The sequence below is a fragment of the Dermacentor andersoni genome, chromosome 8, assembly GCF_023375885.2.
Source record: "Dermacentor andersoni chromosome 8, qqDerAnde1_hic_scaffold, whole genome shotgun sequence".
Lineage (NCBI taxonomy): Eukaryota > Metazoa > Arthropoda > Arachnida > Ixodida > Ixodidae > Dermacentor > Dermacentor andersoni.
In genome coordinates, this window is record NC_092821.1 from 33,833,346 (window position 1) to 33,860,924 (window position 27,579).

The 27,579-nt window shown below is 46.0% G+C and overlaps 1 protein-coding gene across 1 annotated transcript in view; it reads left to right on the forward strand.

Moving 5' to 3' along the window:
• Positions 1–7,477: 7,477 nt before the first annotated feature.
• LOC140219782 (ubiquitin-conjugating enzyme E2 D2-like) overlaps positions 7,478–27,579 on the forward strand; it is a 130,427-nt gene continuing 110,325 nt past the window's right edge. The window contains exon 1 of the mRNA XM_072289627.1: positions 7,478–7,718. The gene's annotated coding sequence lies outside the window, so the exon portion shown is untranslated. The remainder of the gene's footprint in view (positions 7,719–27,579) is intronic.

A 27,579-nucleotide genomic window follows, 5' to 3' on the forward strand; every position in this document is an offset into this window, starting at 1 on the left:
CTATATTGTCAAAATTTTTCAACGAACACTCGGTCACAACGCCATCAAAGTAGATGTGGTCTATCAACAGAAAGCGCGTTACATTAACAAAAGTAACTTACGTTAACGTTACGTTACAAATAACGTTACGTTATCAAAAATTGCCATACTGCAAATACTGCACGTGTGCCGCTTTAGAAATAGGTACATTTCTTTTGCAAAAGTAGAGCACCATACTTTTTCAGCAGTCGCTGCGCGTAACATAAAGCTCCCTGCCCCTAACGGCATGTGTTCATAGGGCGCATTTTTCAACCAACCATTTTATTTTGTTTTCTAACTTCGTCATTGTGTCGAACGTCCCTCGCAGCTCGGACGCTGCCGCCTCGCTGTTATCGCTAGCTCGCTAGCATCACCCCTCATTGCTGCGCATAAAAAAATAGAATGCGAAATGTAAGTCAGCCTAGCAAATGCAGCTGTTCATGGCTGGAAGGCTGCCGTCATACGTTCATGCGGCTAACAGTGATATGCGGCTAACAGTGATAACAGAGAATAAGTCGTTAACAACGCGCAAAAGAACTTGCCGTGGCTTTACCATGAAACGGCGACGAAGCAGACGCTAGCAGAAGAACCCAACAACGATGCTCAGGTGCATTTTACAGAAAGAGCCCGGCGGTGCGGCCTGCCTAGGCTTCGCACGTGTTGGGTCGTGCCCATTGGTCGTGCCGCCTGTCAAGCTGCTAGCCGCAGCCGCAGCCACAGCCGCATTTTTCTTGATGTGCTCTGCCACCTAGCTGAATCGGCAAAGCTCCGTAACCCGGCTGCGAAACGGCGCGAGTGTACACTCTTGTCGTTTACTGTGTTACTCTATGACTTTGTTTCCGACAGCGGCCGGTGCGTATCACCCATAGCAGGGTCTGAGGGTGTTTTCTACGCGTTCCTGTGTTCCCTTTCATGTCGCTCATAATAGTACGTGTCCCGTTCACAGTTCATATGCCTTTATTACGCCACAAGTTAGGGATCTATTGGTCAAGGCTGTGGGATAAACAATTATTTAAGGAAGGGCACGTGATCAGAGTCATATTGGAGAAGTGCGTATGTGAATAAAGATTGAAGCCTGTGGAAATAATTTGCATATTACGAAAAATTGTGGCAGAAACGATCGAAGATGATGGTTAATGCCAGTGATTGACCCATGTCATTCCCATGCCCCTTGCCCTTCACATATTCACATGCTCATCGTGAATCATGAAACCGTATGGGTGCATCACCGCACACACGTAGTGGAAATATTGCTTCAAAGGAGAACGTCAAATGACACCACGAAATAGTTTATATCGTTGTAAACACAGCGCCCTAGTTGAAACTCCGTAGCAAGCCCCGTTATACCTACTGCCAGGCTGCAACTTAGTTGCAATCGCTATCCATCAAGCGTTTGCGCCCGAAGCGGAGTTCTCGGCTGCGGATGGGGTGCTATAAATTCATTCGGTTTAATAACATATACCCTTTTGCCACCTATTCAGATGCATTATGGGAGGTCATCCAAGAAAGGGAATTTACCAACATACATGCGCAGTATCGAAAGTGTCTGTTTGGGCACCTACCCAGTGACCAAAGTTTTCTGCTAGCCCAGACTGGAGCCAGCAAGTAGTATGTTGTAGCGTATACCCACAAGTCCTTATTGTATGCTCAGCAAGACAACAGCCAACAGTGAACTAGTCACCTAAGTAAACTGTCCTCCCATAAACGGCCAAATCACAGAAACCACAAAATGAGCAGGTTTAGCGATAGACTTACAGTATCCTCTGATCGTGGGCGCCGCGAAAAAGAGCCAGATAGAAAAAAGTTCTTTGGGCATAGCGGCAAGATATGCTCCTAGATTCTGATCCACCAACCTTGTGTCACCTTTAGAGCAGGTTTAATCCGATTAAGACACGCAGACGCGCTAAAACCAAATGTCCAAATAATTTATAGTAAAACCAACCCTTCTAGATTGTCGTTCAAAAATAAGAATAAGGCCAGCTGTCACCTTGTTTCGTTTTTATTAAGAGCGTTTTGGAGTCAATAAATTTCTGACAAAGGTCATGTATATATAATTTTTTCATCTTGTTTACTTATCATTGTAAATATATAAATTCACCGCCTCAGGTTTTGGACGTTCAAGTTAATTCAAGAATTTTTGACCAATGAGAGCCAGCTCAGGCACGTCATGTTTCGTACAATCTCACGACATCCGAAGTATTCTTCTGGCGTTTTTCTTCATACATTCCTCTTGCGTCATTCAAAGGCATGCAGCATGCACCCTTCGTACACCTTACCGCAATTAACTCAATCTCTTCTCTAGTTGCGTCATTGTTTTCTAATCGAGATACAAAGCGTCAAAAGTGAGAACGTGAATCATGTAATTCAACCTTGAATATTGCAATACACGCAAGGGCGAACTCACAGGAAGAAGGCGTACATCTACTTTGCATAACCGAAGACTCAATACGGCAATGCATAAATCCACACGGGAAGTTTTTAATGTGGAACCACCAAGCCCAGTTAAGAGCACACGGCTTTCATTTGTACGTCTTTTCACTTGATCTACTCCATCGTTCCTAACTCCTCTTCCTCATCTCTTAAGCCGTACCCCTCTACTCGCTTATGTCTAAAACCAGCGACACCCCAGAAGGAGTTTGCCACATTAAGAATTGTCCAAGTGATTTCATGCGTGCTTTGACAAACTGCAGGCATGTGCCCCACCGTTGCTGTGAATGAACTGTACCTATTGGCAGTCTGATGCGAAGCTGCTGTCATTTCGAGTTCTACACTACTGCACGAATATCGTAGACATAACCACGCATTCCGTGGTACGATTCTGCTTTGTGTCCGTTTCGCTCTCCGCATCTCTTCCAAAGTTCCTCGAAACGTGATGGCGGTGCAGGGGCTACGCAAAGTTCAGCAGTGCAGTGCCGACAAGGGTGACCTTATAGAAAAGCGAAGATTGCGCAGCAGCTGCTACTACGATCGAATGAGACGGCTTCCACGCACGTTGCAACCTTCCCGTGTCAACTGGAACCGAGCTCGCCGCCGGCAGCGAGATCGGCGCTCACTGGATACTCGCGTGAGGCGAAACTGAAAGACGGCTTTTCGAACGCGTACAAGATAGCGGCCCTGGGTGGCCTTTTAGGCCAGACCTCTCTCAGAACGCGTCGTATTGACACTGGTGCGCACACCCTATTCACAGGCGACCATACCGTCTGTCATTGCGCGAACGACAAGTCATGCGAACGGAGGCCGAGAAGGTTCTCTCTCGAAGAATCGTTGAACCATCATCCAGTCCATGGGCGTCCCTTGTCGTTCTAGTTAAAAAGGACACCAGGTGGCGTTTCTGCGTGGATTACCGGCACCCCAACAAGATCACCGGAAAAGACGTTTATTCTACACCACGCGCTGAAACGCCCTCGACTGCGTCCACGGTGCGAAGTACTTTTCTTCCATCGACCTTGGTTCGGATTACTGGCAGGTTGCAGTCGACAACACGGACCGCGAGAAAACCGTCTTTATAACACCCGATGGCTTATACCAGTTCACATTTATACCTTTCGGCTTATGTAATTCTCCAGCTACTTTGAAGGTATGATGGACGCACTCCTTCATGACCTCAAGGGGTCCATCTGTATTTGTTACTTATGTGACGTCATCCTTTTGGCTCCTACATTTGCCACGCACCTGGAGTGCCTCTCGCTCTTTCTTGCTGCTTTTCAACGCTCACCTACAACTTAAATCCTTTAAAGTACACTTCGGACGAGGCCAAATAACTATCCTTAGTCATCTTGTTGATTCATCTGGTGTGCGCCCAGACTCAGGCATGTTCATGCCGTACCGGTCTTCCGCGCAACATGTGTTAAAAATTTCCGGAACTTCGTGGGCCTGTGCTAGTACAACCATCACTTCATGTACAATTTTGCGGGAATCGCCCGCCCACTGCTCTCCTGAAGGCAAACATTTCATTTTCTTGGGGACCTGAACAAGCAACAGCCGTCTCCAATCTTATCTCTCTCCTAATATCTTCGCCCATTCTCGCGCACTTTGACCCGTCTGCTCCAACAGAAGTCCGCACTGATGACAGTGCTCATGGAGTCGGTGCAACTTCTTGCCAACGTCAGCTAAGCCACGACTGCGTTATTGGCTACGCGAGCCCTCTGCTTTCTCCAGCTGAACCGAATTATTACGCTACTGAACGTGGCTGCCTTGCGCTTCTCTAGGCAGAGGCAAAATTTCGTCCTTACCTGTATGATCGGCCCTTTGCAGTCACCACAGACCTCCATGCGCTCTGTTGGCTTTCGTCCCTCAGAGACGCTACCGATCGCATAGGTCGCGGGGCGTTACGCCTACATCCCCACGCCACTTCCACGCCCACGCCACCACTCCTTACACACAGTCCTAAAACACCGCCAAATTAATTTTGTGACTTGAGAGCTCTTCGAAAGTGAACATATTGCTGCCTTTTTCACTCCTTTTGAATGGCGGTAGTCAGGAACGCACCCGGGATTTTTTTTCATGGCGGGGAGGGGGGGGGGGGGGCTACCCGAGGTAACATTTCTATGCAAATGAGGGGGGGGGTGCTTTGACTAGCGAAAATGTGAATAATGCCCACCATTCGCCATAAAGACGTGTGAACCCGCAATAGAGAAATGAAATAAGGCAATCTCAGAGGTAGGCCTGTAAGATACACCTCTCCTTTACTTATCAAACATGGAACCACAACTAATGGACTCGCGCAAGAAAGGAGCGCAAGATGAACACTTCCAAGAGCACGTAAACAAGTGAAACTGTGAAATAAAGATTTCTAGTAGCCATTTTTTAATTAACTCTGCAAAAATTCTAGAGAAGCATATATTTGCGGAACACAGTTCTTTTGGATTCCTCGTTTACTGCTCTACCAAGGTAAATGCCAAAACCCACTCGTATTGTTACTTTGGAAGTTGGGAAACGATGCGTGGCCGCTACTCCCGCACAACCGCCTAGAGCGCAAGACGCTGCGGTTTTAGAGGTACTGCGCCCACCGCGGAATGTTAGAAAAACACCCACATAATCACAGCAGAGAAGTGGCTACGTCAGGTGGCTAGACTGATAACTTGAAATGCGTCATTCCAAACAAACGGAATTGTTCTCTTCCGGAGGCGTTTTGAGTACTTCCTTTTCCTTTTAAATAAAAATATGTTGATTCATAAATATTTTCACAAATAACGGTGAAATTTGTTAAGTTTCGCTTCTCCTTCCCGTTCGGCTGTTGCCTTCGCTCTCTCCCTAATTGGATCGCCTAATTTCTCAACTCCTTGCGACTCTTGTTTCCAGTTGCAAATTTTGCACGAAAAGGGCTGTACAATTAGGGAAAAATCAGACGAAGCAACGGGTGAGAGTGATATTGCTTATGGGTTTAAGTGTTATTGCAGGGTTCAATGATGGACACTGTATCGCATTATTCTATTTTCCATGTTATCTAACCTATATAGCGAGTATATGGTTCCGAGGATCTGCCAGAGTCGCGGCGAGCCGTCACTTGAGGAAATAATGTAGCAAAAGGAAAAGATAAACGCTGTTCTGGCATTATTTCAAGCCGCAACTCGTTCCACGAGCATGCAGACCAGCTTGCTACTAACCGAATCCCCTGCCTGGTCCCTGGATCAGTCTAAACAAAAAGGGTTGAACTAACAAAGCAACAGCGATGCGCGTGACCGTTGAATAGATAGTGACAACTGAGCGCATCTCGAGTTAATCGCGCGGGCACCGAATCGATGAGGAAATTGGCATCCACACCCCAGGAGACAACGCAACAATTCTCATTCAGGTCGATGGAGCAGTTATTTCATAAAATAATTTATGCGTTTTTCATGCGTTTGAGGATCCGGCATCAAAAATAGGCCCGAGATAAAGCTTCCTCCTAATGCATCACACACAGGCTCTATAGGAATCACACAAAATAACGCTGACTATAGGCAAGCCCGCGGCAGCAGTGGTGCACAAATAATACGAAAAAACAATGAAGATAACCCAGAGGAAGCTTCGCGGGAGCCGTTATCTCGGCCAGACATCCGGAATACCGACAAGCTGTCTGGCAAAGTCTCTAGCAAAATCATCGATTCCTTGCCAGTCGAGCAAATAGCAGGTCGTCTTCGAGATAAGGCTCATACATAAGCGTGCTCGTTTCCAAATACCGAGGTGAAGGATCCGTCTCAGTCTGTGTTTCTTTTTATTGTGTTTTCTTTAATTGTGAGTCATGGCATACGTCATGGCTTGAATTTCTCATCTTTAAGATCGATACGCTACGTGGTGGCAAAAAAGGAAACTGAACGTATGCGAAGAATTAGAAAATTAAAGTATCGGGTTTTATGCTCCGAAACCACGATCTGATTATAAAGGACGCCGTAGTGGGGGACTCGGCAAATTTGGACCACCTGGGTTTTTGCATTTCACTCCCATCGAAATGCAGTCGTCGTAGCCGGGATTCGATCCCGAGACCTCGGGCTTAGAAGCCCAACGCCATAGCCACTAAGCAACCACAGTGGTTGTCTAGAATTCTTGGCTATTGTTTCTGCGACAAGGTCCCTTAACACTCTCGCGTTAAAACTAGTTCCTCACGCGATACGCAAAGGCCGTGTACGCAAAGCTCTTTGTGACTACAAAGATAGGGGTCCGTATTCGAAAAATTTCTATGAAATTTCATCCTGTAACTCCCTCTTCAGCGTTGTGCACCCTGCACCCTTTGGAAAAATCGAAAGCAATATTGTTTTCATCGAGCCGTTCTTCAGTTTTGTCTTTACAGATTATACATTTTTCTGCTTGCAAAAATTATTCCGTAAAGCCCAAACACGATTCTGCATGAAGGAAAATATAAAATAGCTTGTTAACCTCCATTTCTAGATCATGGAGAGTATACATTCCTACAAAGAGTGTTTCATATTAAGTTGCATAACCTAATTTGTAGAGTTATTTTTATCTAAATAATTGGCTCAACTACCCGCAACTAAAGATGCTACAATGGGCTTTACGGTAAGTTTTTCCGGCTCCAATCAGTTCTTATTTATACGGAAGCTCCCCGGCCTTGTGCTGCAGTGCGTGTTGAATCCCGGCCGCGGTGGCTGCATTCCTTTGGAGGAGAAATACGAATACGCTTGGATGCAGTGCATTTCGGTAACCCTTCAATCCCCAGGCTGTCAAATATAATGCGCAGTGCACCGCAGTGGCTTGTCGCTTAAGTGATTAGTTCTTGTGACGCGTACTACCTAGAACTTGTTCTTTCAATCTGCACTTTCACTTATCGAATTCAGTGATGAAATAATAACCAAACCTTGGTGTTTTATCGGCCACGACCAACACCCACGTAGTGCACGCCTGCGCATGCTCCTTCCGAGAAACCGGGGCGCCCACGACAAAAACGCGCCCGGCTGAGCCCAACAGATGTAGTGCGCATGTCTGGCGTGCCCCTCCTGGTAAGCGGCCAGATAATGCTCCGCACTGCGGCGCTCAAGAGCCACCGGTAAACACGAAGCAAGCACAAGGCGAGCACTCGCCAGTGACAGACTGGCCGGGACAACGTGAGCGTTTGTGCGGGAACTGCGGTTCCGCACCTAACATCGTACTGCCGGCGACCAGCGAACTGACCGCTACTTGTCCGGAAGAGCCGACCGCCCGGCATCGCAGCGAGGGTCCCACGACAGCTCTCCTGGAATTCAGCGTGCCAACAAGGGACATCTGTGAGTAGCAGCGGTGCTCGCTGCGTAGTGAGCAGTAGCGGGCCGCTTGATAAAAGCCACTGCGACAGTCTGTTGCTGAAGCTCACACAAGCTGACCACCACCAACCCTACTTGTCTCGAACTGCTTGAGCGGCGAAGGGTATTTTTCGAGGGTAATTTGTGCAAGTGTGGTCGCCAGTCGCGCGCCATTGCGAGACAGAATAATTTTAACAGCCCACCCTAGACAAGGTGGCGCGGCATGCGCTGTACCTAAATGGAGTCATTTCCACTGCACTCTAAAAAATGTTTACACTCTGTCGGGTGCATATTTGCCACACAACAATTATCATGTCTCGCCCGCATTTCCTTTCTTGAAAACGCTGTGCTCGTTAGTTTCCTGTCGAGAATGCTCTGTCATGCTTATAACGCGCATGCCGTTGTTGACTTGGAAATACCGGCCTGGCAGCGTTAAAGAAAGGAAATGCGGGCAAGACAGATGACGATTATTTGTGGCAAATATACACCCCAAAGGGTGCAACTGTTTTTAGCATGTGGCCACAGTCAACGCTTGAGTCGTATTACAATGACTAGTAGACGCTGCTGGGCGGCGCCGCGTACGGTGCCTCCATACCCTGGAGCAAGGCTGCACAACTCAAACAGCAAGAGCCAATCACTTCTCTGAAGGCCTCACGGGGCCGCATCTTATACGTAAACGTTGCATCTTTTCCTCGTGGAAAGGCATGTTATATTTGTCCTCAGCGCACTCGCCATCATCAGCAGGCCTTGCAATGTCACGTCAATCACTGATGACTCAAGGCAGCTCTTGTTCAGTCAGCAAAGAAACGAGCTGGTTGGAACGTTTCAAGGGACTGTTAACTATGCATCTGTGTGTTTCTAAACCTTAACCGAGGTTTTTTAGCGCACGAAAAGGGACGACAGACAGAAGCAAGACGCGGACACAGCGCTAACTTCCAACAATTGTTTTATTCTACGAAGCTGTACATATATATATATATATATATATATATATATATATATATATATATATATATAGGTAACACACACACCACCGTACGCATGCGCATATGTACTGATCTTTAATCAAATTAGACAGCAACGAGACGTGTAATTGAAAGTTAAGATGATATCAAAGATGAAAGAACAACCATGCGTAGCAAAAAAATTTTTTTGCAATTGCAAGATTGAAATGTAATCTCCTCAGGCCACCCTCTGTGTCGCGTTTAAAAAATCGAATTCCTTTCTTGAATGATCGATTGAAGGCGCGCTAACACAAGCGCTCCCCAAACTAGCTATCTTTGCCGCTTCAATAATCTCACGTGTTGTTTGCGCTGGGCTTCTTCCTATCACCGTGCACTGTTTATAAATGGGACTGCACCCATGCTTTCTGCAGTGAAAAACCAGATGCCCCACTCCTCCAGTTCGCACATTATTTGCGTGTTCACGCAACCTGTCATTTACGCACCTTCCCATACCAACCCAACATTTACGCACCTTCCCAACATGCCCTAACCTACGCTCTTTCTAAACCTGTTATCTAGGCTCGTGTTGAGCCGCAGGAGCCTCTGTTCCCGCTGCAAGCAATTACTGCAGCTCTATGAGCGCTAGCTGAGCGGGGGAGTCGCAGTATTCTTGCTTCATGAACAGATCGCGGACGTAGTGGCTATTCTCTTGCTGCTTCAACCCCTTTTTGAATGTTTTCCACGTGTGGAGCGAATGTGGCGCTTCCTGACTTCTCCTTCTCGCTAGCTAGGAAAGTCAGGAGGGATGTTCCCGCGAATGTGCTGGCGAGGCAAGGAAGCGCAGTTTCTTTTCAAAAGAAAACAAAAGTGGTCACCCTGTCCGTAATGCGATCATCTTTTCCTGCAGGATACTATTGGTGCACAAAGATGACTTGGTATGTCCGCGAAAAGAGCGTAGTCCCGCAACCACTCGCCGTTTTCGGTTTACGGAGCATTCTGTTGCTTCGTCGCTTAACCCTTCAATGCCCAAGGTATCACATATATTAAAATTCCCATGTAAGCATGGGGATTTTAACGCGAAGCGTATGCTTTGCTTTCGATATGCTGGCGCGAGCTTGCAGTTGTTGCACTGTGCGTGAGTTTGCAGAGTTTGAGTCTGCTGCTGCGGCAATTCCTCACTCCAGCATTTTGACAGCGAGTTTCCACGCTCATCGAACGAGACGTGTTCATGTTTACCTGTTTGTGCGTGACGCAATGCTTGTTACGAGGGAGATGCAGAAAGTAAAGCCCCCAAGGTGATGCCTTTATTTTTGTTTCACAGATAGTACCGATACAGGTATACATCAGCGGAAAGCTTGCAATGTCAGCTGCAAATGGTGGCATCATTTTTGAAAATACTCTTAAGCAAAACTACACCCTTTTGCCACACAATAATTGTCATCTGTCTGGACAGCATTTCCTTCTTTTAACAGGTCACGAACGACATGCGCGTTATCAACATGAGAGCATTCTCGACAGGAAAGTATCGAGCGCAGCGTTTCAAGAAAGCAAACGGAAGCAAGACAGATCACGATGATTGTTGTGTGGCAGATACACACTGCAATGGGTGCAACTGTTTTTTAAAGTGTACGGCCAACTTGCGCCAGCTCAAAGCAAGGTATTTCGTGGCAGCGGTGAACAATTGTGGTGGCAGGTGGCGACACCATTGTCGAACTGCTGCTTCCACCTCCGCGTCACAACTGTAGCATTGCCCCTTAAGGTGATCCTTAAGCTTGGTAAAGAGTGAAAAGACGCAGGACGTAAGATCCGGACTATATAGGCCGGATGTCCGTGAACCTCAGGCACTGCAATGCTTCCCGAGATTTGTGGCTTAGTGCGGACGAGCATTGTGGTGGTGCAGAATGGCCTGTTTACGAGTGCCTTTGTGAGTGTTTTGAAATCTGGCCCGCAGTCACTTTTGTATTTATTTATTTATATGCCCGAAAGCATTACAGAAGGCAGTGGAGAAAAATACAATCATAAAGAGAACAGCAAGATAGTGAGCTATAACAATGTCACATGCATGTGCTTTAACAATGGTGGTTAGTGCCTCGCGAAAACTTTGGTTAACAATTATTCATGCAATGTAAACAAGACGTGGGTTCCTTTGATAACTGTGCGCGGAAGAAAATATTCGCAAAAATGTTTTCGTTTTACAAAATGGAATGCCTGCTTTACTGCCATGACCAGTGTGGTCGGGCACATATTGCGGTGACAGAATACATTTGTCGACGTAGCGGTCCGAGTTTGTTTGACCGTTTCGCACAAAGTCAACACTTTCCCAGCAGATGGGATAACTTTGCATTTTGGCGGAGGAGACGTGTGGCGCTACACTGTCAACTTACACTTCGTTTCCGGATTGTAATGGCGTGACAACGACTCTTCGCTGGCAATAATTCTGCGAAGAAAGTTGTCAGCTTCCTGTTTATATCGCCGGAGTAGCTGATGAGATTCTCTTCCTCGACTTTTTCGTGTCCGTCCTCACTTGTCGTGGTACCCAAAGGAGCGCAAATCTTCTTGTAACGCAGGGAGTCCTTAATCATGTGGTTTACACAACCAATGGAAATGACGAGTGTTGCGATGTCGTCTTGCTTGATGAACAATTGCCCCCAAATGAACTCGCTCACCTCATGTTGATAATCCTCACCGGAGGCCGTTGCGAGTCGCCCACTTCGTTGCTGATCCCGGAGATTTGATGAGCTTGGATTTTGGTCTTTCACAGTCCTTGCCCGCCTCAGCACACTTTGACGAAAATGCAGGCATCCTCGTAAACTGCAGTAGGACGGCGATTTATGTTGATGGGCGCAAAACCTTTCGCACTGAGAAACTCAATTACAGCCCGGTGATTAAACCGGACGTCACCACCGGATGCCATGGATTGCTCGATTGGAACGCGAAGAGATAGGAAGGTAGGGGCAAGTCACAATCTATAGCTTAAGCACCAGTGCATTATAGTAGATTTGAAAATGCTTGCAGTACTACCGGTAAAATAGTATGCTTGGAGGCATTACTTTGTGATTCGCTCTCGTAATTTAGTTAAAACGCGTTGTTGGGCTAGTTAGTTTGAATCCATGATAGTATGTTAAGCGCGGCTGAACGACGACGTAGAACCACCGAGAGCGCTGTCTGTGTGTCTGTTTTTTCTACGTCCTCGTTCAGTCGAACTCGGACCGTATGTTAAGCTCATGTTTAAAAGTTTAAAATGCCAATAAAGCTACTATCGTTACTTCGTATAGTTAGCTACAAATTTCCGATTGCAATCGGCGCTTCGCCTTTTGGGAGAAACTGCGACTTTTTTGTTTGTTATGCAAATATCCTGCAAATAGTTTTTTTTTTTCTAAGCTCGTTTTAACAGCCAAATTGAAAGTCACAAGAATAAAGCGGAAACACTGCTAAATTCTTAAGCTAAAAACGATGCCTCCTGCTTGAATCATTGTCACAGAAGACGTGAGCACGCTTATATTTGGTTTTGCCTGATCTTGAATTGCACATAGAGGAAATTGCAAAGATTATTTATTTATTTTACCCTCGGGGCCAATGGGCTTTGCAGAGGGGAGTGGGTTGTTATAAAAAAAATTGTTGAAGAAAAATCAGTCAGTACAGTTTATTCATACAAATGAACATCGTAATTATAAATGTACACATAAATAATTGAACGAAATTAATTCAACGAAAAAGGACAGTTGGTACAGTTCGTACAAATAAACCTCGCAATTATACAATGCTAGCTAAGGCATCATGAAACATGCGGTTATCATTAATAGTTACAATGTCAACGGGAAGTTCGTTCTACTCTCTTGACGTAAGAGGCAAAAATGAGTTCAAGGTCTTCGTGTTCCATAATGAAATATCTATTTAGTGATGATGATTGATGCGGCGGGATATGTACTGTTGGCGAAGGAGTAGTTGGTCATATAAGAAAGAATGGGGATACACCTTGTGAAACAGTGTTAAACGAGAAGCATTTCTGCGAGATGCTAAACAAGGAAGTTCTAGGGAAATTTTCAGGGCGGAGATACTCGCACTTTTGTTGTAATTATACAGTATAAAATGGAGTTATTCTAAACAAGTTCAGTGGAAATTACTAGATTTTCATAGCGGGAGTCCCACACGGCTACAGCATATTCCAGTTTAGGGCGCTCTGTCTTATAAAGCTGCAACTTCAAGCCACTTAGAGCAGTAGAAAAGTTTAGACGTAAATAGCCAAGCATGCGGTTAGCATTAATAATGTACGCAATATGCAGCGACCAAGTCAGGTTAATCGTGATGTGAACTCCTAGGTACTCGTAATAGTGAACAGAATCCAAAGGAATGTTAAGATGATAAAGAAGTCAGCTTGTGGAAGTTCTAGATAAATGCACGATTTTGCACTTTTTCGTATTTAGGTCCATTAACCATTTAGCGCACCAGTCAAATTACACAACTTCAATGTCGTCATCGTAATTTCTCGAAAAAGAAGTCGTCGGCAAAAAGATGCATGTTCGATGATATAACTAATGTGAGGTTTTAATATGAATGACAAATAACCGGAGACCTAAGACAGAACCTTGCAGAATGGCGGAATGGACTTCGCAAAAAGAGGAAGTGTGGCCATTTGCAGCAACAAATTGTGACCTCTTACTACGGAAACATGCAATCCACTTTACGGCGTAACTATCAACATGTAGTTAGTGCAGTTTCTAAAGTAAGATTATGGCAAGCCTTATCAAATGCTATTGGAAAGTCAAGGAAAATTCAGCTGGCAAGCGATGATTGACCAAGAATTCGATGTAAGTGATAAGTAAAGTGTAATAACTGTACCACATGAATGTTTTCCGGAAGCGATGCTGTACTGACGTGAAAAAATGAATTCTAATATAATTGACTAAGTAAACATTATGTGCTCGAGCAGTTTAGAGCAAATACCACTTCAAGATATAGGGCGGTAATTATTTGAGCAGTTTTATTACCAGATTTACGCAGTGGAACGACCTTCCCAATTTTGATTGTCTGGGAAGTGTAGACGTATCCAGTGACATGGAAAATGCTATTTAGTAGAATGGTACTGTAAGCACTAATTTTTTTTAATTTTGTGATATTACTATCATAACCAGGAGAAGAATTCAATCAGTCGTACGACGCCAAGTGGATCAACAATCACTGGTGACATCGGTAAATGTGAGCTCACAGTAGGTAATCTATTATGGCCATCCAGAAAAAATTTCAATGAGAGATTCGGTAAGAACAGTGGCGCAATGGTTTTCACTAATTTGGTTACCGCTTGAGTCAATCAAGGAAATACGGTTGCCGGATGTTGCGTTAATGACTCGCAAACGTTTTTTGCGTTAGTTTCTAATATAGACGGCAAAACGTAAGTAAGAAAGTCATCTTTGGCGGATTTGAGCGCACCTTTGTGGATGGTCGGTGCAGATGTGTCAGCAGCCCAGCGACGGTGATTAGTAGGCAAACATCTGACGGCACGATAGACGTTTCTTTCGGTTAGATAGACGTTTGATATAAGCATTGTGCCATGGCGCATGTGCGTTTGAAGTGACAAAGCGACTAGGGATATATTTCTTTGTTAGACGTTTGACTTCAGCTACAAACATATCGCAGTTCGACTTCACTGAACGGGTATCAAAATTGCTTAAAAAGGTGTCTAATAAATCTACCAGTTCACTATTATTCATGTCAAAGTTTGCTTTCCTGTAGTCCCGTATTGTTCTTTTTTTTTCCATTAGGACAGGGCGTATTAAATGAAACTAAAGTAATGAATGATCAGGTTACCAGTGTACAGGCTATAGTGGTAGCGAAGTCTGGTCGAGTCGTTAGTAGTAGATCGAGGATGCTATAGTACTGTTATTGGCTGTCCTGGTCGGCAACTTTACTAGTTGAATTAGAGAAAATACTGAACATAGGTTAAGAAATTCAAGAGGTTGTGGCAAAGACGGCAATCAATAAGGTGAGTTTGCGTTCCAGACTATACTCGAAAGTTGAAATCTTAGTATAAACAAAGGATGTGACTGAAATCTTGTTGAAACTATATTAAATGCGTCATGCAGTTGATCGATAAATGTTGTAGGTGAGGAGGGAGAGCGATAGCATATACCTAACATATTCTTGTCGTAGCCTGTGGTTACTATAGCCAAGACTAATTCGAATTCAATGTTATATTAATATATGCTGAAGAAACGTCCTTTGAAGCGATACGAACTCCGCCTCCCCTACGCATTGTCCGATCACAACGGTGTATGTGAAAGCGGTTTGCGTCGTCAAAAACTTCATGACCACGGACATGCGCGTGAAGCCATGTTTCGGTTGAGCTGACAACCTTTGCGCTGCACGTGTCAATAACTGATAAAAAATTATACTTGTTTAGTGCACTTCTAACGTTAGAAAAAATAACTGATACCTGAAGATGTGATTTGCGGCCAACTCACCTCACACGTCCCTATGTAGACGTGCTAGCCGAAGTATGGGCATGACTGCCATGCTCGATGCGTTTATTAACCTCTAGAACTTCATCGCACTCTGGAAAATACATGTAACGTATGCTATTAATGAGCAGTTAGTTGTAACGTAACTTAAATTGTGGTGAACCTGCCTGAGCATTCCCAAAGTCAGTTTTTTACGAGACTGCCATGTTGAAACGTCTTCGCTGACTGTGGTGTTCTCATCCTTTAGTTGCTTACGTAGTGGAATAACTTTATTTTATGTTGAAATTAGTAAGCTTATCGACAATAGGGCGACACTTAGGTGCAAGGTTACCTAGACGGTGCGCACTTTGAAATAACTCACAGGGAATCCTTTCAAAGACAGCATAAATTGAATTTAATTTTACTTGTTTCCTGCCAGGTCTTTTTTTTTTTTTCGAATCGGGAATTCCGTGCAAGATTATGTTGTCCCGTCGCGATCTGTCCTCTAGATCGGTTAGTCTGGATTCCACCTGATTGTTCTCATCGGTACATTCTTCCGCGGATTTTTACATACTTGTTAGTTCTTCTGTCATGTGATCTAGCTGTTTAGATTGTTCTTCTACTTCGTCAAGCCCTTCCGGATACCGGTAATTCCCGTGTGACTGCTTTTTTGTCCACTTTCAATTGCTTTAACATCAGTGGCAAGGTCAAACTCCCTTTTAGAGATCTGTAGGGAGTGAGAGTGTACGTCTTTCAACACGTTGAATATTGGTTCGGCAGGATTTTCGGGCAAATCAAATTCTTGGGGCACTGTGTTAGGGGTGATAGGTCCAGGGTTAGCTTCAATGTCACCGGAAAAGCACTAGATATGCCGTTGAAAACATTCCCTGAAATTACCATACAGCACCTGTGGGGACGGGAACAGCAGTTGATAGCGGTTGTTAGATTTTTTAGCATATAGTGAAGGTTGTGTACACACCTGCATGGTGAACTAGTGGCTTAGAGCGGTACAAAGGCCACTGTTCCCATGCCCACTGAACCCGATGTCCAGGCGTTCGTGGTTAAAACTGTTGGCGGCAGTTGCTGGCAATGGGCCTGGTCGGTTTTTGAAGAGTACCCAGGGTGCGTCAATACACGGCGTGTGTTAATCGAGTACACTGACGAGGCTCGTTGTTGGCAGCTACGCACTGATATGCGCCAAGGCAGCTGAGGGCGGCGATAACCAATGCAGGGCAATCGTAAGCAGGACCTGCATGGTGAATTATTGACTTAGAGCGGTGCAAAGACTGCTGTTCCCATGTCCGCAGTTTCAACCGGACGTCACCACTGGGCACCATGGCTTGCTCGATTAAAACGCGAAGAGATAGGAAGATGGAGAAAATGACATTCTATAGCTTAAGCACCAGTGCATTAATGTTGGAGTTGAAAATGTTTGTAGCACTATTGGCAAAGTAGCGGGCTTGGAGGCATGACTTTGGGAGTCGCTCTCGTAATTTAGGTGAAACACGATGGCGGGCTAGTCAGTTTGAATCCATGATAGAATGTGCAAGCGCGACTGAACGACGACGTAGAAAGACAAACCGAGAGAGCGCTGTCGCTGTCTGTCTTTTCTACGTCTTCGTTCAGTCGCCCTTACACAGTACAATAAACGCATGTTTAAATGTTTATACTACCGATAACAGTACTACCGAAACTTAGTATAGCTGTTTAATTTCTGATTGCAATCGGTGCTTCGCCGGCAAATATTTCCAGCAAAAATCTTTTTATTTCATTTCTAAACTCGTTTTATAAAGTCAAATAGAAAAGTCACTTGACTCAACCTGAAACGATGTCGCAGTGACAATTATGCCAAAAACAAAGCCTCCTGGTTGAAGTCGTAGTCACAGAAGACGTCAGCACGCTTATACTTTGCTTTTGTCTGAACTTCTACTGCACATAGAGGAAAGTGCCAAGATTAGAGGGAACCGTGTTCGAACATCAGGAAGATGGGCGCCGAATCTTTTCTAAAGAATGTAATAGTATCGAAAGTCTGCCACGTCGTGACAGAAGTGTCGATCTTGGCAAATTTTCCCCAAATAACATACAAGATTCTTAGATGTAAGGAAATTCCTTGCAGTTGGCGCACTGAATGCGGCAAATCTACGTGGACTGAATTCCGCTTTCTTCAAGTACTTTTACAATGATCTGTTCTTGCGCCTGTCAAAACGTACACTTACTGACGTAGCGAACCGCATCACCTGCTCTAATTTTATAACCTGGGCGCAGAGCGCTTACTGGTGCTGCACACAGGAATGAAACCTGCCAATTCTTTAACAGTGCCGCGTCAACCGGCCGGCGCCCGTGGGCCTTATAACTGCGCCAAATGACTAGATCAGCCAGGATAAGTGCATGCGGTGTACGATCGCCCCCGCACGCAAGTGTCGTCCACTAGGCTGTTCAAACAAGCCGGATACACTCCCTACCACGGCAAAGTCGGTGGCCGTTTTTCTGGCCGACCAGAGATGGCATCAGCGTCCACGACTGGGCTGCGTTTTATTTTTTATTGGGGGGAGCGGGTAGCTGTAGTGCGTATGGACCAGAAGCTGAAGAAATACGAGCCAGGCGAACGCAGTACGTTTAGGGCAGTATACAGCGTTTATATCCCAAAGCGTGGGATGAAATACATGGGCGTTTCACTTTCTTTTCGGTTTCCATGTAATACCGAGCGCCGAGTTAAAGTAAGCGGGACAGTGCATTTCTACGGCTAGTTTGATGGCGCATACTGCATTCTAAAAAAAAGTTCCGGGCACTCTCTGTGAGGTAGCATCTGCTTGTCACATAATTCAGTTTGTTTTCTAGAGTAGATCAACCCTATTTGAGAGAGCAGGACAAATCCTTCTGACAGGGTTTTGTTACTCCACCGCAAGAGAGTGCTAATATTCTCCCCGCAGGGGTAATAGTACTCCCCCAGACCGAGTGATTTTACTTTCAAGCAGAGTGCTTTTGCTCCTCCGAGCCGAGTGCTTTTGCTGCTCCGCCAAACAGTGCTTGAACTCCTTCAGAACAGAGTGCTAGTACTCTTCCCAATAGTGTGAAAGCACGATGTAGATCAACGGTCAGGTTAGAAGGGATTCGCAATACTTAGATGTGGGGAATAGTTGATTCCTTCGTAAGCAGCTCCTGTACTTAGGCTTCGTGACTTGGTTGTAATCTGTAGTCGCCGAGTTACTCAAATCAAACATTTTCTCTTAAAAGGTCAATCTTTATGGATCAATCACCAGACAAACTGAACAATAATCTGAGAAACATACTGAAGAACACATGAAATGAGATTACAATGATGCCTACGAACTTTAGAGCACATATTGTAATAAAACATATGTGCTTTAAAGCTTCATCAGTATTAGTGTAGGAGATACTCTAATTTCAGTTGGCTCCTTTTCGAAAGTAGATTATACAATGGAAAGTTAAACATAGACCAAACGTGTGCAAACTCGGAAGGTATTGACACTATGATCGAAGATTAATATCCACCACATTACTGGCCAGCAAACGCATTTCTGGCACAAAACGCGTGCACTTGTGTAGCAGAGGCTACCAGATGAGCTGATAAGCATGGGGCTGGTAACGTAGATAAATTGTGCAAGAGACTTTTTTGTGTGCCATATTCTAAGAACTCATTTCATAACGTCCTGTACAGCGTATGGATGTTCCTGACTGAGAATACAGTGCATTTAAAAATGTGTTGTATATTCTCATGTGAGGCCGCAGGTCAAGCGAGCCTTGCTTATATTTGACGTAGTTATTCATGTATAGGCTGCCCCCTATTGTTTCTAAGTGTGGCTTGTCATACTTCTGCAGCAAAGCGGTACAGAGGCGTATATTTCCTATTCGGTTGGCCTCCTCACGAAAGTACTTTTCTGGTACTGTAGGGATTCATCCTTTACGCTTTCTCACAAATAAAATTAAATTTGCAATATTATCTAGTATGTAGCAAATGAGTATAAAACTGCAAGGAGCATTGGCATTAAAATCTTGTGCATCAAATTTCTTGTCATATATGGTAGCTTTGCATTCCCATTATGGTAAGAATGCTATACTTCTGAGGAGCAGCTTGCATATATGCATGATCAATTATTGTGAATCGTTGAATATGCAATCTAACTTAAGTATAGCGTGGCTTCAGATGTGAACAAAACTCACATGTGATCAATGTGATGCATCAAATGCGACATAAGCACAAGTACAGGCAGGAAAGTGCACCAAAAAGACAAAGAAGCAAAACGTAAATTGAGAATGGCACCATTCTGTTTCACATATTCAATCCATGCCCCTGGATTTTGCATGCGACTGTGCATGTACTTGCACAATGAACAAACTTCCTGAAACCAAAGCTTTTTTCATACAGAAGTGGTTAAGATGGCCTAAAGTAAAATATTATCGCGTTTCACACTATCTTCGTCTCAAAACAAGTAGATATGTGTCTCGGAAGCTTAATACATCGCCTACCTGTGCACTCTATCTTAAGTCCAGAATTTACATTGTGCAAAAATGATTTACTATTATTTTACTTCATAAAAATTATGTCTACAGAAGATATGAAGCTAAAGAGTTCTTGCTTAACATTAAATGTTAAAATCTCACAATTCATGAACAAGTGCTCTACTCAGATGCTCTCGGTTCTTTGCATTGAACGCATCTCTACCTCCACTAGTATACATGGTTGGCAAGTGCTCTGCCGCTTCTAAGATGTAGGGTGTGCACCACGGTGCACACAGTTAAAGGCCTTAATTGCTCCTTGCTTTCGCTTTGGGAGGCACGAGCGGTTCTCATGAACTGGTTTCGTGAGCTTGGACGTAAACGATGACTACTTAAACATGGCATTCTCTTCCCTTAATTTTTCCCCTTTCTGGAACCTAAAAGGAAAATATATTCTAAAATTAGGAATAAAAATAAAGGACATGAAAATCTGTGTGCTTCATGTCAGTATTTAAAGTGCAGAATCGCAATGGTTTTTGCACCCTTGCATTCCCGTGCTGTTAAATGTAAGCTATTAATGCTATTAAATTTAAATGTATGTAGGCCCTTAACCAAGCATGAGCTTTTGCTTTTTATAGTAAACACAGGCACCGTGCTCATTGCAAGTATTTATCATGTCACTAAGCGAATATGCAATTTTATTGTACCACTAGTTTTCAAGGACAAAAAGGACACCGAACACTGAAAGAATAAAAGAAAAGGCGTTTCGGCTCCACTAACGGGAGCCTTGTTCACAATGAAATCGAGGACGCGTGATACAATGTTTATATGGCTTTGAGATATGAAGTAAGCAGCTCGTGTAGATGAGGGAAGAAGGTTCCGTGATTACGGTTCAGGGTGCTATCTGTCATTTGGATTAGGGATTCCAAGTGGTCTCCTGAAGTCAAATTTTTCTTGGGAGCACAGTCAGGCCTTGTGGGGCTGAGACGGATGGCGTTCCAACGAGTTTACGAACAACCTCACGTAGCTACATGCCGAGATTTTGGTGCACTTGTAGGTCAGCAGCCCGGCTTTGTACAAATACGCTTAGTTCTACCGACAAGAGGCTACTCCCGATCTCTTCTGGTTCGTTGGGTGCGCTGAACTATAATGCAGATACCTGCCTGTGTGTGTGCTCTTTCTGTACTTGAAATAACACAAAAGATGTTTCGGCTCCCCTGACGGGACCCTTGTTCACCATGTAATTAAGGACGTGCGATACAATGTTTATGTGGCTTTAAAATATGACGTAAGCAGCGCGTGTGGATTTGGGGAGAGTTCCGCCATTCCAATTGAGTGGATTAGGACGTATTCCAAGTGGTGTCTTCAAGTCAAATTTCTTTCTTTTTCTAATATCTTGGCATTGCTCCACTCAATCCCGTGGCTCTAAATAAGCAAGCTCAAGGACCAGAACTGTTATCTACAAAAGACGATTTTTTATATTTCTTCGAAGCTTAACAATTATCCTATATATTAAAGAGAAAGCAGCACGACGTACGCTCTTCATTGTTTCTGCAGACTGCTGGCTGCCTTTTAACTTCTGCAATAGAAACGATTTTATTATAACATTGCACCGTCCTTGTTAGCTGGCCTAATAGTCATCCGATCACACGTCACTTTTTAATGATTACGGATTTCTGAAGAAACGTGACACATCATCGCAGGATTTTTCATATACACGAGGGACAATTTTCCGCCGTATGGCTTTAATAAAAAGATCTTAGCACCTATCACATCGTCTAGGGCTTTTCCGTCTAATTTGAGGTAAATTATTCGGTTTATCGTTTGAAGTAGGTCAGTCGTGAGATTCTCGCCGTAGCAAATTTCGTCCGAACGTTTCGCGGTATTTTTCTAAATGACTAAGCCAGCTGTGGCTGGGCAGAAATTAAGGCCCTGTGCTAAAGCATTTTTGATGCCTCTGATGACTGCTGCGATAAGGACTGGCCGTGGTGTACGGTAGGGTCCAAGCTCTTCAACGCGTGTTCGAAACGCCCAGCACGTGGAAGCAAGCAAGATTGCGTGGAAATATGAGATGCAGTGGTCTAGGTGTCTTTCTTAAAGGGACTGGCAACTAATTTTCATAGTACCCATTTTTTTAAAGCAATGGAAAGCTTACCGGTCGGATTGTTTAATCATGAAGTACTAACGCGGAAAACACCATGGAACATTTTTATCAGAATTTTTGGATCTACAGTGAGGATCTACTCGTTCACTGGAAGCATGCTGAAAAGTGATTGCTGAGCACAATAGCAATTATATGCCAGCATTAGTGGGAGGCACACAAGTGTAGCCGTGCTGTAACAAAGTCCAATTTTGTTTATCAAGTCTGTGTTCTTGCGATTCACGTTTTTTGAATTGTTAAGTTATTTATGCGATAACAACTGCGCGTCTTTGTGGTTTCCTGTACAACGGCTTTGGTATTTACCCAGTCAAAGCAAACCCAGTTCAACAGAAAACGAAACGACGCTTTGAGACGTGATACGGAGTTCAGCGTGTTGCCGTAGCCACAATGCGTTTTGGTTTTCGAAGCATAGAATAATATGCGAATGTCCAATAATATACTCACTGGAATTTTAAGCAATACTTATGCTGTACTCAATAACAGTTGACTTACGTACAGTAATTTCATAGAATACATACAAAGAACGAAGATTTCAACGCCAGGTCTCGCCACTTGCGGGTTTTTGAGACTTTCTTTGCCAATTCAAAATTACCATTCCTACATAAATCGCGAACAGCGTGCTGTATGCTATCACTATTACTCATGGTCATATCATTTCCATCATCGTCTCAACACATTCTGGCCATTTGTCATTCCCTTTAAGGCCACGACAATCCGAGAAACCATGACCCTGCAAACACTGAATTCTTAGTTCAATAAGTTAGTAGCCTATATATTAGGAACGCTTTTGTTGTAGCGCGAAACGTAACGCGGAGAAAAGGAAGTATGAAAAAGACCACGCACAGCGCTACTAGCAACAAGTACGTTTATTCTCAAACCGGACCACTTACATATGACATCCGCCATAGGAGGCATAGATGACGTGCAAGTACTAAAAAGCATGCGCGATGAGTCATGCTATCGAACCATATTTATGACCAGCGATAACCTACCACAGCAAATTGTCACCGCTGGCGCAGAAAATCTGAGTCCTTAGGAGACAACGCTATTTACTTCTTGCTAAGGTACAAACCACAAAGGGCGTCGATATGTTCTGCATCAGCAATTAATTGGTGATCTCTTTATATTGACCAACAGTGACCGCTTTTTTATCAAACAATGGTCAGCAAGGACATGCTTGTACATGAAGGACTAGAAAATCAGGCGACAGCTTTTGTTTTGTTATTTTGCTCTCTCAGTCGCTCATTTAAGCACCTGCTGGTTTGACCGACCCATTGTTTCCCACAGGAGATGGGAATACGATAAATCGCAAATGCCTTGCACCTCAGAACTTGTTCTCATGCTTTGTTCGTACCTCAACTTTCTTTACCACAAGAATTTATCTTGAAACAAAGCCTTCAAAGCGTATCGGCTACTGAAAAAAAAACAATCTAATGTTATAGCGGATTGCAACCTTGTTCAGGTTATCTGAAAGTTGCTGAGTATAGCGAATTACGACTGTGCTTCTCGTTCCTGCACTTGCGCGGTGTTGAGTGTTAGATGGGCCTGAACACGTGCGAATTCTTTCCAGCAGCTTTTCTACCAGACGCTAAAACATGGTCTCGATAGCTAGCTTCCTTCAAGCGTGAAGTCTAATTCTAGAAGCCATCCTTCATAGATGAGCGCAATATTTCCTTAATGCGTTGCTGCGGCACATTCTCGCAGTGACTCTCCTGGTTAGTTCCTAGTTTTTAGAGAAGAGGAAGTAAATCTTCGTTAGCCAGTGAAAAATAGCACTAGCATAGCTGACTGTCAGAGCAAACTAGTTTTAAATAAAAAAATCTAATGGTTTCGGTCACCTGTCCGGCTGTCGCCGAATCGCGCAACGGACCGGCCTCAAAATCCGCACGTCGCGGCCGAACTCCTGGAGACCACGTACTGCAATTATGGTCTTGACGTTAGGTATGACCACCGCGACCCCATTTCGTTTGTCTCCGCTGAATACATGGTCCCCAAATAACACCCCTGATAAAAGAGGAACCGCGTAAGGGAGAAGTCACGAAGCACGTGCACCTGGTTTCAGAAGGCTCTACACCTTCCTTTTTTTCGCGCCTTGCTCCCGCGGAATCGCGCAACGGACCGGCCTGAAGATCCCCACGTCGCGGCCGAACTCCTGGAGACCACGTACGGCAATCATGGTCGGGACGTTAGGTATGACCACCGCGACGCCTTTTCGTTTATCTCCGCTGAATACATGGTCCCTAAATAGCACCCCTGATGAAAGAGGAACCACGTAAGGGAGAAGTCACGAAGTACCTTCACCGGTTTTCAGAGGAACGCTGTACGCCTGCCTTTTTTTTCACGCCTTGCACCCGCCGACGGGCTCAACAGACCGGCCTGAAGTTCCGCACGTCGCGGCCGAGCCCCTGGAGACCACGTACGGATATCATGGTCGGGACGTTAGGTATGACCACCGCGGCCCTTTTTCATTTGTCTCTGCTAAATACATGGTCCCCAAATAACACCCCTGATAAAAGAGGAACCGCGTAAGGGAGAAGTCACGAAGCACGTGCACCTGGTTTCAGAAGGCTCTACACCTTCCTTTTTTTCGCGCCTTGCTCCCGCGGAATCGCGCAACGGACCGGCCTGAAGATCCCCACGTCGCGGCCGAACTCCTGGAGACCACGTACGGCAATCATGGTCGGGACGTTAGGTATGACCACCGCGACGCCTTTTCGTTTATCTCCGCTGAATACATGGTCCCTAAACAGCACCCCTGATGAAAGAGGAACCACGTAAGGGAGAAGTCACGAAGTACCTTCACCGGTTTTCAGAGGAACGCTGTACGCCTGCCTTTTTTTTCACGCCTTGCACCCGCCGACGGGCTCAACGGACCGGCCTGAAGATCCGCACGTCGCGGCCGAGCCCCTGGAGACCACGTACGGATACCATGGTCGGGACGTTAGGTATGACCACCGCGACCCCATTTCGTTTGACTCCGCTGAATACATGGTCCCCAAATAACACCCCTGATAAAAGAGGAACCGCGTAAGGGAGAAGTCACGAAGAACGTGCACCTGGTTTCGGAAGGCTCTACACCTTCCTTTTTTTCGCGCCTTGCTCCCGCGGAATCGCGCAACGGACCGGCCTGAAGATCCCCACGTCGCGGCCGAACTCCTGGAGACCACGTACGGCAATCATGGTCGGGACGTTAGGTATGACCACCGCGACGCCTTTTCGTTTATCTCCGCTGAATACATGGTCCCTAAACAGCACCCCTGATGAAAGAGGAACCACGCAAGGGAGAAGTCACGAAGTACCTTCACCGGTTTTCAGAGGAACGCTGTACGCCTGCCTTTTTTTTTCACGCCTTGCACCCGCCGACGGGCTCAACGGACCGGCCTGAAGATCCGCACGTCGCGGCCGAGCCCCTGGAGACCACGTACGGATATCATGGTCGGGACGTTAGGTATGACCACCGCGACCCCATTTCGTTTGTCTCCGCTGAATACATGGTCCCCAAATAACACCCCTGATAAAAGAGGAACCGCGTAAGGGAGAAGTCACGAAGCACGTGCACCTGGTTTCAGAAGGCTCTACACCTTCCTTTTTTTCGCGCCTTGCTCCCGCGGAATCGCGCAACGGACCGGCCTGAAGATCCCCACGTCGCGGCCGAACTCCTGGAGACCACGTACGGCAATCATGGTCGGGACGTTAGGTATGACCACCGCGACGCCTTTTCGTTTATCTCCGCTGAATACATGGTCCCTAAACAGCACCCCTGATGAAAGAGGAACCACGTAAGGGAGAAGTCACGAAGTACCTTCACCGGTTTTCAGAGGAACGCTGTACGCCTGCCTTTTTTTTCACGCCTTGCACCCGCCGACGGGCTCAACGGACCGGCCTGAAGATCCGCACGTCGCGGCCGAGCCCCTGGAGACCACGTACGGATATCATGGTCGGGACGTTAGGTATGACCACCGCGACCCCATTTCGTTTGTCTCCGCTGAATACATGGTCCCCAAATAACACCCCTGATAAAAGAGGAACCGCGTAAGGGAGAAGTCACGAAGCACGTGCACCTGGTTTCAGAAGGCTCTACATCTTCCTTTTTTTCGCGCCTTGCTCCCGCGGAATCGCGCAACGGACCGGCCTGAAGATCCCCACGTCGCGGCCGAACTCCTGGAGACCACGTACGGCAATCATGGTCGGGACGTTAGGTATGACCACCGCGACGCCTTTTCGTTTATCTCCGCTGAATACGTGGTCCCTAAACAGCACCCCTGATTAAAGAGGAACCACGTAAGGGAGAAGTCACGAAGTACCTTCACCGGTTTTCAGAGGAACGCTGTACGCCTGCCTTTTTTTTCACGCCTTGCACCCGCCGACGGGCTCAACGGACCGGCCTGAAGATCCGCACGTCGCGGCCGAGCCCCTGGAGACCACGTACGGATATCATGGTCGGGACGTTAGGTATGACCACCGCGACCCCATTTCGTTTGTCTCCGCTGAATACATGGTCCCCAAATAACACCCCTGATAAAAGAGGAACCGCGTAAGGGAGAAGTCACGAAGCACGTGCACCTGGTTTCAGAAGGCTCTACACCTTCCTTTTTTTCGCGCCTTGCTCCCGCGAAATCGCGCAACAGACCGGCCTGAAGATCCCCACGTCGCGGCCGAACTCCTGGAGACCACGTACGGCAATCATGGTCGGGACGTTAGGTATGACCACCGCGACGCCTTTTCGTTTATCTCCGGTGAATACATGGTCCCTAAACAGCACCCCTGATGAAAGAGGAACCACGTAAGGGAGAAGTCACGAAGTACCTTCACCGGTTTTCAGAGGAACGCTGTACGCCTGCCTTTTTTTTCACGCCTTGCACCCGCCGACGGGCTCAACGGACCGGCCTGAAGATCCGCACGTCGCGGCCGAGCCCCTGGAGACCACGTACGGATATCATGGTCGGGACGTTAGGTATGACCTTCGCGACCCCATTTCGTTTGTCTCCGCTGAATACATGGTCCCCAAATAACACCCCTGATAAAAGAGGAACCGCGTAAGGGAGAAGTCACGAAGCACGTGCACCTGGTTTCAGAAGGCTCTACACCTTCCTTTTTTTCGCGCCTTGCTCCCGCGGAATCGCGCAACGGACCGGCCTGAAGATCCCCACGTCGCGGCCGAACTCCTGGAGACCACGTACGGCAATCATGGTCGGGACGTTAGGTATGACCACCGCGACGCCTTTTCGTTTATCTCCGCTGAATACATGGTCCCTAAACAGCACCCCTGATGAAAGAGGAACCACGTAAGGGAGCAGTCACGAAGTACCTTCACCGGTTTTCAGAGGAACGCTGTACGCCTGCCTTTTTTTTCACGCCTTGCACCCGCCGACGGGCTCAACGGACCGGCCTGAAGATCCGCACGTCGCGGCCGAGCCCCTTGGAGACCACGTATGGATATCATGGTCGGGACGTTAGGTATGACCACCGCGACCCCATTTCGTTTGTCTCTGCTAAATACATGGTCCCCAAATAACACCCCTGATAAAAGAGGAACCGCGTAAGGGAGAAGTCACGAAGCACGTGCACCTGGTTTCAGAAGGCTCTACACCTTCCTTTTTTTTCACGCCTTGCGCCCGCCGACTGTCGCAAGGGACCGGCCTGTGGATCTGAATGTCGCGGCCGCGCTCCTGGAGACCACGTACTGCAATTATGGTCGGGACGTTAGGTATGACCACAGCGACGCCTTTGCGTTTATCTCCGCTGAATACATGGTCCCTAAATAGCACCCCTGATGAAAGAGGAAACGCGTAAGGGAGAAGTCGCGAAGCACGTGCCCTGGGTTTCAGAGGAACGCTCTACACTTACCT